Raw genomic sequence first — 17,337 nt, forward strand, 5'->3', positions numbered from 1 at the left:
TCTAGGAGATGATGGCTTAGAATGAGATAGCCACAGAGAAGGAGTAGGTGAGCAACAAGAGAAGTAGATTCCCCAAGACCTTGCACATGTGCTGAATGAACATGGCTATGTTAATATCTGCCCAGTGTCCAATATTAAGATAAATACTTTTCAAGTTAAAGGAAGTATCAGGAACTTTGGACTGAGAAGGTCCCATAAATCTTCACAGGAGAGAGATGATTTGAGGGGGTTATAAGATGGATATAAATTTTAAGGAAAACTCTTGAGCAAAATGTTGAGGTGGAAAGACTGAGACCTAAGATATATTCACCTGTCGATGGCTAAAGGACAGCTTTTCTCTAAGAGAGACCCTGAGATGGGTTTGGATAGTAGGCAATGAAGAACCCTTAAAAGTGTTTTAGTCCAAATGCTGCCCTTAAAATAAATAAATAAATAAATAAATAAATAAATAAATAAATAAATAAATAAATAAATAAATAAAATTATAAGTAATTTCCAACCCTTTTCTTCCATAATCTCTTGACTTTTGACAATGTGTTGACCTATTTCTCTTAAAAACTCTTTTGCCCTGGTTATTTGAAATAGCCCTACTTTCCTGGCTTTCCTTTCACCATTACTCAGTCCCCTTTGTCTCTTTACTCATCTCCTCATCCCAGCATTACCACAGTCTGCCCCCACCACCCCCAACTCACCTTCATCCTCTTCAGGTGTGACTTGAGTGGCAGCAGCACCCCAATACAGGTCTCCACTCCACACCTCTCTCCAGACCACACACTGACCTGCCTTCCTACTCAACATTTCTCCTGAATGAGTATGACAATGGCTGCAGCCTTGCCCTCCAACCTGGCTCTTACCCAGGCACAGATCTGGGACTGTCACTCCCTACTGAAAATCTTACTGTAACTTTCCCATGCATTAGCATTAGAATTTATCTGCTCCTTATTTCCTAATGTGGCCCAGCTGGGTGTTACGTTCTGGACCTACCTACACAATGAGGGTCCTGATGGCTTCGTCCAACCTACATTTCACTAAAATTATGGACCTTTGAAAAACTCCTGCTCAAACTGATGGGCATGTCGCCTCTAGAAATCTTTGTTTCTTCTGGATTTGACTCTCTTCCAACCTAGCAAAGACAATGGCAGTGATCATTTAGACTTCTGCTTGATGGGCATAACCTTAAGAACTGTAGGCCAGAGGGAAAAAAACCTCCATATCGCCAATTTATCTCATTCTGTGCCAGGCGCTTTAGAAAAGAATATTGTTATCAATGCTGGCCTGTGACATTATGTTCAGGGTAAATTTTCATTGCCAAGAGTACCTGCCAAAGGTTTTCTTCTGTTCATATTTGCTTATGCTTCTTGAAATGCTTTGAAATATTGATTGATTACTCTTACATCTATAAAAACACATATATATGTATGTACATATATAAATACACAATCCATACACACACACACTAATATACAGACTGTCTTCAACTTCTGATAGTTCGAATTTTGATTGTTTTCAACTTTACAATGGTGTAAAAGTGATATACGTTCAGTAAAAACCATAAAGCAAGTCCTCGAGTAATGTCATTTTGTTGAGTATCATTTCATTCAAAGTCATTTTGTTATAATGATGAAAAAAGAAATCAGTTCCATCCAGGGCCACTGTCTGTGTGGAGTTTGCACATTCTCTCCATGTCTGTGAGGGTTTCCTCCAAAGACTCCAGTTTCCTCCCACATCCCAAAGATCTATATGTGAAATGCATTGCCATGTCTACATCGTCCCAGTCTTGGTGACTATGGGATGTGTGTGAGTACGCCCTGTGATGGCCTTGTTTAGGGTGGGTCCCACCTTGTGTCTTGAGATGCCAGGATAGGCTCTGGACGACCGCAATGCTGAACTGGGAATAAATGGGTTGAAAAAAGAATTATCTTACTTGTTTTTATTCATCTTTCTTAAATGTATATATGGTTCACATTTATTTCAGTGTTTAATATTAGAAATGTTTGGGTTCTTTATTTAGAAGTTTGGTGATGTTTTCATGACCAGAAATATGCCATCAATGAGATACCACCTCACACCTATTAGAATAACTATAATCAACAGGACAAGTAATTACAAATATTGGAGAGGATGCAGAGAAAATGGAACATTCATACATTGCTGGTGGAACTGCAAATTGGTACAGCCACTGTGGAAAACAGTATAGAAGTTCCTCAAAAAACTAAGAATTGATCTACCATATGATCTACCATATGATCCAGCAATCCCTCTACTCGGTATTTACCCCAAAGACTTGAAAACTCATGTCCATAAAGATATCTGCACACCAATGTTCATAGCAGCATAATTCACAGTGGCCAGGACATGGAAGCAACCGAAGTGTCCTACAATAGATGATTGGCTAAAGAAGCTGTGGTACATATATACAATGGAATATTACTCAGCCATAAGAAGAGATGAAATACTGCCATTTGGGACAACATGGATGGACCTCGAAATAATCATGCCAAGTGAAATAAGCCAGACAGAAAAAGTTGAAAATCGCATGATATCACTTATATGTGGGATATAAACCTAAAAGCATCAAATGAGCAGGACAAACAAACAGAGACTCATGGACATGGACAATGGTAGTGGTTACCAGAGAGTAGGAGATGGGGGAAGAGAGGGGAGGTAGACAGGCAAGGGGGTCAAATATAGGGGCTAGGGGAGGGCGAAGTGGGTAAAGGAGATCAAATATATGGTAGCTGAAGGAAACTAGACTTTGGGTGGTAAACACACAATAGAATATACAGATGTTAAATTATAATGTACACCTGAAAAGTATATAATTGTATTAACCAATGTTACCCCAATAAACTTAATTAAAAAAAAAGAAAAGAAATATGCCGTCGGAACTTAACTTGTTTATATCAGTTAACCTCTGATAAAATGGGTTTATTATATGTTGTTTCCTTTAACGTTGCCATATCCAAGAACCTATTGATGATGTTAAGTGAGGACTTACTGTACCTCACATTTTGAATTTTGATCTTTTCCTCGGCTAGCAATGTACAGTACAGTCTTCTCATGGTGGAACAGAGCTTCCAGTAAGCCACGTGATCACAAGAGTAAACAAACAACTGATAGACTAAGAATATTTACAGTGTTACTTGATTTTACCTAACTGTAGGCCTGTGTGTTTTGATCACAGTTAAGGAAGTCTAGGCTATACGTACCTGGCAGGGAGATACCATGATAATGAAGGTGGTTTTCACAGGGCAAGACTCACCCATCACACTCTGGGCGTGCTGACCCCTGCGATTTCCCCAATTATGGGAAACTCGACTCCATAATTTGTGGTAGTAGGGTCTGCATTCATGTTCTCCCTTATATGGAAAAAAAAAGAGGAAGGCTAGGATAAGGTATGATGTTTGGTAGGTAAAGTACATTAATATATTTTTTACTTACATTTTCAGCTTATGGGTTTATTTGGATATAACACCATCATAAGTTGAGGAATATCTATACATGCAAAATATACACACGTGTGCATTCATGCATAAATACAGACACACACACACACACACACACACACACACAAACTTTGAAAGAATGGGGACTATTTTTTCATCTTTTTTCTTCCCTCTGATTGTTTCCCAGTAGTAAACAGTGGGGTTGCTTTGTGTTGTTGCTGCCTTGGAGTTTAGTGCTGACCCTCTTTACAAAGACCTGTATCCTCTCTTCATCAGATGTCACCACTGTCAGCAAGGCCTGCCATCTGTGCTGAAGCCACCCGCCTTCCAGCGGGCTGGGGTGATCTCACTGCCATCTTTGCCCACATGCTTGATTTAAATCCAGCTCATGTCACCCTGCTCTGGCTCAGGCACTGTTAAAATTGAGAGATACATTCAATTTTAAGCAAGAGCAAACTAAATCTGTCTTCTAAAGAAAAACAGGGACAGCCTCCTGTGGCATTTCTTTAAATGGATTAATATGTTGATCTTGGAGAAATCGGGAGCCATCCTTCATGTTTTCATTATTAAGCCAGATGAAATGAAAACCAAACCTCACTGCTAAATGCCACCTCTGGGAATTTTGCTGGGTTGTTTTTATTTTAAAGTAACCTGCAGGATTTCTTCTTTAGTTAAAACATACTGTTGTAAATATAAAATTTCAGGGTTTTTTTTTTTTTAAGTTTAGACACTATTTAGTTGCTTCTTGTTTGCAGAGCTCATGCCAAGAACATTTTATAATGTTAACTGGCTGTGAATATCTAATAATGTGAGAAATAGTTGCTGTGTATCTACCTTCATATATTAAATAAATTACAACCTGAGCCTGGTAATAAAGTACTAATTATCAGAGTAATGCGTCATAGTCCTCACCAGATAATCTAAGTTCTTATTCACTTAAATGGTGGTTTTTAAATGAAATTATCAGTCATAAAATAAAATTTAGGCATTAAGCGGTAACTTTTGCCATTGGTTATTCTTGATACTTTAGGGAAAAATACGGTCTCATGCTGTAAGGCCTTCACTCTGTCTATTTATAAATGAGCAGATAGCTGTACGATTTTAAGAGAACAAAAGAATGCTTTTCTCTGTTTTGTAAGGGTCACAAACTCTGAACTTGCAGTTCTGTGCTGTTTATCTGAGTTTAAAGGGTGAGTTATAGCTGGTGGACTTATCTTCACTTTAGTCTTATTCACAAGGCAGAATACAAAATACTGGAAGAGTGTTTTTTCTTTTTCTTTCAAAAACATAGGTTTAGCCTGGAGTAGGAGGGTAGAGGAAAGTCTTGTGATATTACTGTGACATTTGTTGTGATTTGAAACCCTTAATGGTTTGCAAGCAGCTGGAGCTGCTTCTAGGAAGTCAGGACCGCCTTGTAGCAGGCAGGATTTCTCTCCCTCCGGAACTGGAATATCTTCTGTTTGCCTGAAACAGATAGTAAGATGTTCAGAAGTTCCGGTTGCAGGGAACAGATCTGGAATGGGGATTTATTCTAATGACAACTGGAGAAATGAGGCAGCTCTGCAGAGATACCCAGCAGTTCACCTGTCCTGTCTCACCGAGAAAAGAAGTCTTTCAGTATGTAGTGGCAGCTTCTGACTTTCACTTTTGCTACTTGGTCTTTGCTTTCCTTTGCTGAAACAGGCTAATGCGCTATTTGAAATAATTGCTTCCATTCTCTTCATTTGGAACACCCCTGCTGCCATGGGCAGAGTTCCTGCCTTGTCCCCACAGAGACCTGGCCATTAGCAAGCACCTGTGGCCAAAGCACCTTTCCCAGGGCACTCAGCTGCCCTAGGCCTTGTGTGTCACTCTGCTGAGAAGGGCTGTCCATGAGCCTTGGCTTGTGGGCGACTGCCTTTCACCTTGAATTTAGGCTGCAGCTCTGGGGCATAGTCTTCCTCCTCAGAGCTAGCAATGTAGCTCTGTTGTCTTGGATTTCATAAGAGTTTTTCAGTCTTTACCTTTGCCTCCTGTTTTGATAGACACTCTAGAAGATAGATGATACAGTCCTATTGAAGAATTCACTATTGAATGACCAAGATTATAAATCTGCGTACCACTAGAGAACTCAGTAAGAACATCTGGTTTTCCAGCCTGCCTCCAAAGATATCTCAAGACTTTTCTCTAAGCCCTTTTTCGTAGCCATAGAAATCAGCTGATATTTCACAGGAAGCGTGTGTGATACATTGGAACACACACAATTTGAGAGTTATAACATACCAAAGATTTTGTTATGCTTTGCTTAATGCTTTCCTAAGTGCTGTCATATGCATTATCATTTTAACCTTCAAAGTAGCTAGGACAGGCTATCTATCTTTTGCTACTAAGAAAACAGGCCTAATACTACACAGCAAGGTAATGTCAGAACCAGTATTAGAATCCCAGTTTTCTTCTATCTTCCACAACATCTTCATATAAAAGTGTGTGATTACTAAATGATAATGTGTGTGCATGGCCACCCACCTCCAAACACATACACTCAGCCATTGAGACTCAGTTATTGGAAAATGATAGAATTTACCAGCATTAGTAACTTTTATTCTGTATATGTGGCCCTGATAGCTGAGAAATTAATTAATAGCCTAGTAAAGACTGAATCTGAAAATCTATCCTGTATTTCTGTGATGTTATTAGCAATCAATGTAGCAATAGGCAGTATAGGGAATCAATGATTCTGTACAGAAAAGAAACAGTGTTTTCATATCACTCTTCTTCATCTATCCATTCAACCAACCACCCTGTTAGAATGACATTGTTTGTAAAAAGTCCCAGACTCGGAGTGAAGGGACCTGAATTCTAATGGCCCCTCCTCTGACATTAAGTATATAATTTAGATTAAGTTACTAGACACTTGTGAATCCTGATATTTTTAATCTGTAAAGTCAGGTGTTGCGGTTTTGTTTTCTGATGTTTCATCTGTGTGCAGCATGATCCTAGGTCCTAAACACTACCCTCTATCTACTACATTATCCCCTTTGTAACTCCCTTCCCACTCACGCCAGGGCTTGGGGACGGGGTAGGGGGCGTGAGAGGCGGTGTCGCTGCTGTATTAAAAATCTTTATTTAGGGTCAGTTTTCAGGTGTTATATGGAATTCCCTCTGTTGTTTAATTTCACTGAATTATGTTTTAAAGTTAACTTAATAAGCTAATATTTAATGAACTTGTAAGATTGAATATATGGAATGAAATCAGTATTTCTAATAAATTACCTGACGGGGGTGAGAAGTTTCAGTAGAAAGTAATACAAAACTTCCAGCCTGATATTGATTAAAATTAGTGGCTTGAAGATTTAGAATATCTAATTTAAGGGCTTCTTTTCTTGGTTTATTCTATAACTTAGGTAAAAGTTGTAGCCCCAGCATTTATGATAACATTTAACAGGTAATTTCCTTTACTGGATTTAGGAAAACCAGTAATTTAGAATCAGAGCACTATGCCTGTATTGGGTGCTCTCAGGCTTTATTCCTGCAATTTAGCGTTTTTTTCTGAGGTGTTCTACTTCTAAGGGATAAACACTCTTTTTTCTCTTTTGGAATTATTAGAATCTTTTGTATCTTTCTGTATTCACAGAATATATAGTCATTTTCATTTAAGTGTTCATGAATAGCTATAGAATATCAGTAATTACTTGAATTTGTTGAGTATCATACATATAACAGTGATTCCCAATTCCAGCTACCCATCAGAATGTTTTTTCAAGACCACAAAGACGAATTTGGTGAGCAGCCCTGTTGTAAACCACAGGTTTACCAAGAGTGTCAGATTATATTTCACATGGTTTTATGTCACTTTTATTCATTGTGAGGAAGGTAACACAAGTATTACTGATGATTCCCTTTTTACAGAGAAGGAAACTGAGGCTCTCAGGTTAAATGAGTTGCCCAAGGTCACGTTTCTTAGTAACACTTCACCTACTTATTTTCCCAATGCTAGCTTTTCCACCAGACTTGTCCATCAACACACTGTGTTGTAGTCTGGGGTCTTAGTCATGTTTCAGATTATCAAAGGTTCAACAGAAGCGAAACTGGAAAACATACTATGTTGTGGCAATCGTGGGACCACAGAGAGGCAAAGTTAGGCAAACACTCTCCTAACCTTAAGGAAACTGAGAGCCCACAGGTCTTAAGTATCCTATTAAGGACATACCACATGTAGTTGTTACATCAGTGATCGGGAGATAAATAAAATACTAAATCCTTTTATTATATAATCAGCTCTTTATACCTTTCTTTTTACCCGCCATCAGGTTCATCATCATAGGGCAGTGGGTAGAGCATTGGCCCAACCACATTACATTATTAGCCTTCTGACCTGGCCTTACCCAGCCTTAATGGAGTAGAAGGAAAAAGGAGAAAATCTCCAGGAGGACACAATTAACATCTGATTACCTGGGCTCCGTTCCCATTAACATGGTAGTTTTAACTGGATCATGAGATTAGCTAGTAGTCAACTCAGGCAGTGAGGAAACAAGACCTTTCAAAGAGTGTGAGAGGAAGGGTGCAGACAAGAGGTGAACAGCTAGAGGAGTGAGGGGCAGCATAATGGTACAAGCCAGAGAAAGGACACCTTCTTCATTATTTCATTTACCTCCGCCATTTGTTCTCTCTGAAGGGACATTTTTACCAAAGAAGATAGTGGGATATACTTATTTTTTAGATTAGAAGGGTGAAAGATTATTAAAAGCCAGTTCTGATTCCTTATTTAATCTAGTATGTTATGCCAGGCACTGAGATACCAGGAATGTGTTATCAGATTACAAATTGCTGATTTCCTGTGGATGTTTCCCCAAGGGGCATAAATTATGTGGGTGGGAACATTTTCCTAAGAAATGCTTTTGGTATCACATACATGCCAGCAATGTCCCGTTGATCATTGAAGCACCGTGGCGGAGGGGGAAAAGCACAGAGCTAAGAGTCTGCCACTGTTACCTGCATACTAACCATAGGGCAAGTCATTTAACTTCTGTGATTTATATCGTTTACTCATCTCTAAGATGAAATTGTTAGTGATTTATTTCTAAGGTCCTTTCCAATTCACGCAGTCAGTAATACCAGTGATTTGTGTTGGGAAGAATATTGTAACCATGCTTTCATTCATTCGTTAAGTATGTGTGTATCACCTTCTGTGTTTGGGGAGCTATGTGAGGTGCTGTGGGAAGTACAACAGTGAGTCCCACAGCAACTGCCTTCCTGGAGCTACCATCCAGCCAGGGAGATGAAATAACAACATAGATAATTCTAGAAAGTGAAAGTGAAAAATATCAGTTGGCAAGGCCATGGAAAAATTAGCTTACATTTATCAAGTCTCTCCATGTGTCCTAGGGACTCTACTTGATACTTTATATGCATTTAATTACCATGGTAATCCTACGAGGTAGGTGTTATTATCCCATTTTATAGATAAGGGATCAAACATTCAGAGAATAATCTTCCCCTAGTTGTACAGCTAGCATATTAAGCCAGGATTTAGAAACAAGCCTTTCTGATTTCAGAGCCCATGCGTTTTCTGTCAGACCATGTCACCTCCTAATAAAATGATAGGAGAATTGATAACAGGAGATGATATATCATTTGGGGCAGGATAAGCACTTTTATTCAAAGAGTCATTTGCTCAAGGACTTAAAAATGGGTGGAATTGGCATATGTGAGCCGGGGAGAATATTTCCAGCAAGGATGCTGAAGGAAGAAAGCAATGGGCAAGTAGGATCTGCTAAATATGTTCTCTGCCCTGTGAGCACCTATGAAGGAATAGTGGTATACCAGGTTAAAAAGATGGGTAAGCGGGGGAGGGAGGGTGTCAAATCTTTGGTGGCAGAAGGAATTTTAACTTTGAGTGGTAAAACACAATGCAATATACATATGACATATTATTGAATTGTACACTTAAAACCTATTTGATTTTATTAATCAATGTCACCTCAATAATTTTAATAAAGTAAAAAAAAAATAAAAAAGGTAGATGGGCCAGGAAGAGATTTGAGTTACTGAAAAGGCATTTTATTGCTACTCTAGATTTGGGTAGGAAATTAAATAAGGACAGGTCACATCTAGTCATGCCTTGTGTGTACCCATGTGGACAGGGATGAGAGAGGAGTCGGCTGAACTGGTTGGTGAGCTACTGCAAGAATGCAGTAATGAGAGGATAGGGGCTTAAATTTAAGATCAAAAATCAGGAATGGAGAGAAGGAGACACTGAAGAGAGTGCTGTGGCACTCTCATAATGGGTGCATTATTTGGAAACTAAACCCAAGAACAGGAGCAGAATCCAGAGACACAATGAGGACTCCAGTTTTAGTGAACCTAATTTCTTCAGCTATAGTTCTAGAACGTGAGAAAGCTGTCAGAGCCTGAACAGGTAGGAGTCATGCTCTCGTAAGGGAAACCTGGACACTGGGAGTTGAAGTGAACTAATAAATGTTTGGTCTCTACTATTTACAAAGCACATGTGCATTTGGTACCTCACATGCTTTTTGCAATGGCCAAAGGAGAGAGCAGAGAGAAAGAATAATTATGCATATAGGTAATAAGTGCTTGCTATGTACCAGGCATTGTGCTCGGGGTTTTACGTAGCTTAGTTTTCACATTCCTATGAAGTAAGGATCATGGTGTTATCTCCGTTTTACGTAGGATGTTGCTGAAGCAAAGTTAATTTAACCAACTAGTAAATGACAAAGCTAGGGCTTGAACCCAGGTCTGATAGCCTTCTCCCTAGACCTGGCTAAACAGAAGGAAAACAGTGCTGTAATCAAGCAAAATCAGACTCCAAAAAAGAAAGAATTACAAGGAGGGCAGAAGTGGTTGATTCCTGTATTTATTAGTATGCCATTAGAAACTTAGAGAGTAAAGGTCAAGACTTTGCACAGCATGTGCTGGTTCACCACCATTAACAATCACTTGCCTCCCACAAAGCTTGTATATCGAGCTTTGACTGATGTACTAGGATTTTCCATACTTACAATAGAGCAGATGGGCTGTGGCACATTACTTGCCTCTCAATACCCCATATTACTGTAGCCTGAAAGAAGGGTGAATATCTGAAAGTCAATAAGGACTCAGGCCAGAGGCATGCTGCTTTGCTCGTCTGCTTCTGTGTTTGATGTTCAACGTTTGCCCTTTTCTACATTCATCCTAGAGTTTTTAGCATTACTTATATTTATTTTTTTCCTTTGTAGCTTATTCTCTTTGTTTCTTTCTTATTCAAGGCCATGAAGACATTTTACATGTATCGTTGTATGGAAAAAGAGATATCTGAGAGAATAGACAAAAAGAGTAAAGCTAAAGAAAGGAAGGAATATATTTAATTAAGAAAAAGTAAAATTTTAAAGTGTTAATTTAATCATAATGAAGAAAATAAAAAGATATCTTACCTTTCTCAATTTAAGAATAAATCATCAAACATTTCAGACTATTACATTTATGTTTCAATGTGTGTTTGATTATGGAATATTTTAGCAGATAGTTTAATCATATAGCATTACTTTTAAGTAATGTATATTTTACTTATAGGAAATCATTGATTGGAGTGACAGACTTAGTACTGTGAATGCACGCATGTACACGTATGATTTTAAATTGAATTGTGTGTCTGATTTTTACATTTCTAAATATTTATGTTTAATTTTAGGGGAACATTGGCTCCAAACTTTCTGTTATCTCATATTTTTATTATTCCAATCATAGCTAAGGGGGAAAGTCTTATTTGAAACCCAAACCACTCACCCAAATTTACTTTAAGAAGAACCTCTGATACAAAATCCCCACAGCAATGAAAGATTCCAGGGCTACATTTTTTTTTCGTAAGATGTACTAAGATGTGTAGACTACTTTTCCTATCAACCTAGTGTATCTCATAATCCTAGGATATTTAATAATTAAATAGATGAGGTAAACTGGATGATGAGGGTTACTTCACAGTTTCTGATTCTTTCCTTCTTGCCCCCCACAAAGAAGACTTGGAGAATGTCTGGAAAAGCAGTCAGTGGTTTCAGCTGTGACTGAAATGCGACATCTAAGAATGCTGTTGTGACATGCTGTGTGACCTTGGTTAAACCAACTGATGTCTCCCTAGCCTCCACCTCAATGTCTAAGATAACAAGCCAGACACCAATCCTTGATAACATGTCCTCAGCACCTAGAAGAATTAATGGGCTAATGGTGGTAAAATACTGTAAGAGGCTTGGAGTGAAAAACTTTTTATAGGAAGGCTTACTGTTGTAGTGCTTCTTTGTTAGCATGCTCTTCCCATGTAGTGTGGTTTCTTTCACATCTTCATTTTATTGTCTTCATTTTATATATATATCTATAATATTATTTAATATCGCCATATTTGTACCTATTTCACTTATATTTTTGAAAGCCTGAAAAATGTCACAGATTAATGAAGTTTCACTGAGTTAATAATGAACACTCAGGATTGTACATCCAACAGAAAGCTAAATTGGCTAAATATTACTAAACCAACCATTTATCTGAAACATGGTGTCATCCTAAAACTCTAAAAAATGTAATAATTAATACAAAATTTCAGTGTAAAGTACAGTTTTGTTATATCAAACATGTCAAAAAAATGAAATTTTGTTAAAGGAACTATTCTAGATAATTAAGAAATGGAACAAGTTCTGAAAAGAAATCCAAAACTCACATTTAATTTTATATTTGGAAGTATATTATAAATGAGACGGTACTTATATATTTATAGGTTTAATTAGCAGTTATTTCATCATATATCTTACATATCAATAGAAAATGATTTCACATAAGAGGTTATCATTTTCAGTAATTATTGTTGCTATAGTTTTGGTAGAGTTGATTTCTTGGTTGTTGTAAAGAGAGGTGTGTGTGTGTGTGTGTGTGTGTGTGTGTGCGTGTGTGTGTGTGTGGCGCAAAGTCTGTCTGTCTGTCTGTCTGTCTGTCTTTCCTCACTAGGTAAAGGTTATTACCTGTCTAGTAATCTGAAATTTTTTTTCCATTAAAAGAAAAACCTTTTCCATAATTAATTAGCTTTCTCATTTTTTTATCTATGTTTTGTACTTGAAAACATTTAGACGGCACGGTGACTTGTTCTGGGTGACAGTTCAAGTGTACACACGGATCAAGACTAAAATCTGAGTTCTAACTCATGGCCCATTATAGCATGTGAAGTCAGCCCCCTACTAAACTGCAAGTATCTCATAGCCTTAGGCTTATAAAGGCCTTTGCTACTGCTTTATGTTTCATGTTTTCAATAAATTCCCGCTCGATACAGTACAAGGCACGGAGGAGTAAACAATAATAAGAACGGCCCCTACTCTCAGGAGCTCTCAGTCTGAGAAAACAGACATTAAACAGTTAAGCACACAGATGAATATATCACCATAAGCAGAATTAGGTTCTGTTAACGAGGGCTGCCTGAGATGACAAGGGACGCCAATCATGGATATCTTCTCTGAGCAAGTAACATTTAATCTGGGACCTGGCGATGAGTAGAGGTGAGTTAAGGGGAGGATGGGGAAGGGCAAGTATCCGTGCGGGGATAGTGGGGGAGACAGACTGTGCAGAGACCCTGAGTGCTGAAGAGCTTGGCACATTCCAGGAACTATAAGAAGACAGTAGTTGTTTTCCTGGTGTAGTCCAAGTGTCACTGAAAAGCCCCGTCTCCTGGCTTCCCCACTTAAGCCACTCCGTCCACATGGGAAGGAAGTCTCTCCAACCTTAGCTGCTAATTAATTTACAAAAGTCAGATAATAACCTCTTATCAATGTAGCTTATTAATGAGACCTAGAGCTTCTGGGGCTTACAGGAGAATTTGGTTTAACAAAGTTCCACACTGTTATTTCTTTGGAAAAATAAAAGAGAAAGGAGCGGTGAGACAGAAGGGGATAACTTATCCCCTAGTTCACCGGTGCCTACCTTTACTTGCTAACATGAAGAAGTCACCACTGGGGAGAGAAGATGAACAAGCCCTACTTCTCCGCATTGAAATATTTTATGACTATGAATTTTGTATCCTTGTTTCCTGTCTTCCTTCAAACAAAGATTAAAAGTTATCCGTTTATAAAACAGTCATATGAGCATATATAAAATTTGGTGAAGAAAATCCAAGGACTTTTTTTGCTTAGGGCAATATGTTTTGTGGATACTGATAAGACACGATTTAAACCATAACTTCACATTGATCCCCAGTTCTCAGGGAAAGGGAACACTGCTACCTGTGGTCACAGGCATTTTGAGTGAAACTGAATCCATTTTTTATTGGTAGCCTAATCTAGTACCGTGCGCAAGTTCAGGTTAAAATATTATAACATCAGCTAGACTGACTGCACATGTTTACTTCCTGGAAATAGTTTAACTGGTTAAAGTAAAGAAAATCCCACACATCTTTGTTTGGTTGAGGTAATAAAAAGAGTTCGCATAGAACATAAATATATATTAAAATTGCTAAAAAAAATTTTTGACTCAAACACAAACATCATAGCAGAGCTTACCTTTCACCCAATTAAGAGCATCATTAAAGCATCAACCTCAAACTTACTCAGTATTACCAGTGATTATGGCTTATTGTAGGCCAAGAGGGGGTTGTCTCCCAACCAGGAGAAGCCACTGCCTCTGGGAAGAGAAATGGTAGCGAGATCATTTGATCAATCTTCATGCTGTCTTCTCGTATGCCGTCCCATTTTTTGGCAAACTGATCCAAAGTAACCATCTTTGGTGGTTGCTCTCTCCCTGCAAATACCTGACATGAGAAGGTGTTGGGGCTACTTGATATAACAAGTCTAGGGTTCGTTCATTCCGTGGCCCTTAGCCCTCCTGGCTCCAGCTTGGCAATATCCAGCAGTAAAAATAAAAAGGAAAGTCTCTGACTTGTGTCTTTTTTTAAGAGTAAGGAAACCTTTTCCAGAAGGTTCCAGCCATCCTCCCTCCTAGTCACAATTACCAGGGTTGTAGTATATGATTGTGCCCAAACTGTTCAGTAGGCAGGTAGATTGAGAACATCATGATTGGCGTAGATCAATGAAGGTTGACACCATGGGGCTAGAGATAGGCCTGTCTTTTCTGAGGTTTACGGGAGGCTGAACCACTGAGGTTTACAGGAGGATTTGTTGGGATGGAAGGAGGCAAAGAAAGAGCAGCTGGGAATGGGCAACCAATATAGTCTCAGCCACCACAAGTTTAGTATGTGGGGCCTGGGAACCTGCATTTAACAAGTACTCCAGGTATTGCCTAGTGCTACTGGTTAAGTGAGCACTTGGATTTGAATCCTTGCTCTCCCTTTACCAGCTCTGTGACCTTAGATAAATTATCACATTTAACTACTCTGCATTTTCTTACTGATAAAAATGGTAATAACGATACCTACCTCAGATAGCATGAGATGTGAGATAGATGCACGGGCCTGTTCTTCAATCCAAATAAGGTCTAATCTCTGTAAGGACAGGGTGTTAATAAGGGGTCACTCAGCACTTTGACAGTTTATTTACCTCACAGACGTTTGTCTACTAGGGCCAACAAGGGAAGAAATGCCCCCACACTACCACTAAGCTTACTGGCTAGCGCTATACAGGTGACTGAGATGCACCCTGTGCTCAGGCAGCTTGCAGTCTAATGAGGCAGGCAAGTATGAATACAGTGTGCTAAGCACTATATGCAGTGAGAGCAGATTCGAATACTTTAAGCAGTGAAGTGACAGCATCTAAAATAAGTGCTAGAGGAACTGCAGTAATGAAAAGAATTGTTGAGTGTTTATAATGGAGGCATAGGTCCAGATAGAAGATCTAATCCAAGCAAGAGATAATTTGAAGGCTGAGGGAAGAGGGTGACAATAGGAGCGGGAAAGAATGGATGAACTCTGGAGATAATTTAAAGACTGAAGATGCTAGTTTGGAGACTTAAGAGATAAGTCTGGTCTAGAAATATAGACTTAAGAGTCACTGCTGTCATAGCATTGGTAATGAAGCCATGGGTATAGATGAAGGCACATGTAATGAGTGTTTATTAAAGTCATATTGGTGACCTTGCTGTTGTTTTATACCATTTCATATGAATATGCATGACATTTTAAGTTTATTCTTTTTTCGTCCTTAGCAGCCATCTCTCCTGTGATTTTTTTTTTTTCCTCTCCTAATGACTAGGGTCATATTACTTTCTCTTTAAATGAAGCTTTTATTTGTGGGCAGGAAGACCTTAGCTGTGCCAGAGAAAGACTGCATCCATAGCCCTCACCATCACAATGGTGAGGAGCGTTGACTTCGACGTTCTATCCAACTCTGGGTTTTAGTTCTGGCTCCTTTTTGGTCCTGGCTCTGTCACATATTAGCTGTATAAAATTGAGCACGCTTCTTAATCTTTATAAACCTCATTTTCTTCTGCAAAATGACATAATATCCCTACTTATCATAATTGCATTTCCTTTCCTTTGTTCAAATAGAGAAACAACTAAGGGGAGGCAAATATAATAAGGAGCAAGAAAAGCTTGCCTCAGACTTGAACTAATTTGACATAATTGTGACTAAAGCCAGAATACTAACTTGTTGTGTACTTGAAGTGGTAGGTAAGCATTGCTTATCTCACTGTGCTTTCTGTAGTTACCACGTTTCTGTAGAAATGTCATGATCGAGCCTGCCATTCTGCCTCTCAAACACATTCTCAATGAGGGGTATTTCCTAATCTGGATGCAACCCCCCGCCCCCCACCGCCCCCATCCAACCAAATCACACCTTGAGTTTTTGCTAGCAGTGTGGTCATACCTTCTCACTGTGGCATGTCAGAGCATCACATGTGTCAGACATCACTGGCCTTAGAAGTCATCTGGCGTAGCCTTGGCTGAGAAACCACATGGGAAAAGCAGAGGCTTGGCCAGAAAAGGCCAGGCAGCCTTCAGAGCAAGCACCACATAAATATAGCTTCCAGATAGTTCCAGCTCAGTGTTGTTTGGGATGTTGAAGAGATTTCCCAGCCAAAGAGTCTGGAAAGGACAGGAAGCAAAACCCCATGATTTAATACCCCGCATGAGAACTTTTTAAAATATACTTGACATATTTCTTACAAATGAGCCACTCCTTTTCCTTATCCAAGCTGAAGCTAGCCCCCTGCTCCCCGGAGACTGTCGGTGCAGTAGTGCTGAGCAAAGCAGAGTGAGATGGAAGAAATCCAGAAAATGGCAGCAGGAGCTCAGGGAAGCCCCAGACAACTTTGCCTTGAGGAATCCAGCTGACAGACATGTGCTTTTCCTAACACATATGTGGTAAGCCATTTCGATAATGCGGTCACATCACACCTCTCTCACCCTCTCTCTTTAAGCATTTCTTTTTCTGGGGTATGAAGCAGCTATTCTAAAAAGGAAAGCAATTTAATGTCAGGGGCTCCTTTGAGCCTTGGGAATTGGGGCTCAGAAGCTTAGAATTGGAGCTCAGCTGCTAGCGGAAAATACACTGTGAATGTTTTATTCAGTAATGCATATGTAACATTGAGCAGAATCCAAATACATACATCACTTATACAATAGCTGTTAAAAGCTACCTTCCAGCATTTCAAAACCCAGCTGCCAGAATTGTTCACAAAGTCCTCTATTGCCATCTGCTGGTAGAATGTTTTATTATGCAGTTAAATCTTTATTGTATTTTTAGTTCTTTTTTGCCCCTTCATAGTCCTTTGGCACTCAGGTTTTTCTCCAGTAAAATTTGCCCCCACCAAAACTGAAATGCCTTGTGTTTTTGAGGATTGCAAAGGAGAACTGTAGTACTCTTTAAAACTCAGTCAAGACAGAGAGCGGGATGGACAGAAATGACAAAGCTAGTTTCTTCATTTTGGCTTTCAACCAGGTCTTTGTGCTTATCCAGGCCCTCTGAAACCAGGCCCCAGGCCAGCCTGCATC

The 17,337-nt window shown here is 39.1% G+C and overlaps 1 protein-coding gene and 1 non-coding gene across 4 annotated transcripts in view; both read left to right on the forward strand.

The window, feature by feature from the left end:
• LYRM4 (LYR motif containing 4) overlaps positions 1 to 17,337 on the forward strand; it is a 136,930-nt gene that overhangs the window by 81,642 nt on the left and 37,951 nt on the right. The window contains exon 3 of one of the 3 annotated variants that reach the window (XR_005654197.1): positions 16,539 to 16,707. The exons of the other annotated variants lie outside the window; for them this stretch is intronic. The gene's annotated coding sequence lies outside the window, so the exon portion shown is untranslated. The remainder of the gene's footprint in view (positions 1 to 16,538; positions 16,708 to 17,337) is intronic. 3 annotated transcript variants of the gene reach the window in all.
• LOC120607748 (U1 spliceosomal RNA) lies at positions 3,202 to 3,363 on the forward strand. Its single transcript, XR_005654229.1, has one exon. It is a non-coding gene; the product is annotated as a U1 spliceosomal RNA (small nuclear RNA).

This window comes from Pteropus medius, unplaced genomic scaffold (genome assembly GCF_902729225.1).
Source record: "Pteropus medius unplaced genomic scaffold, Ma_sr-lr_union100, whole genome shotgun sequence".
Classification (NCBI taxonomy): Eukaryota; Metazoa; Chordata; class Mammalia; order Chiroptera; family Pteropodidae; genus Pteropus; species Pteropus medius.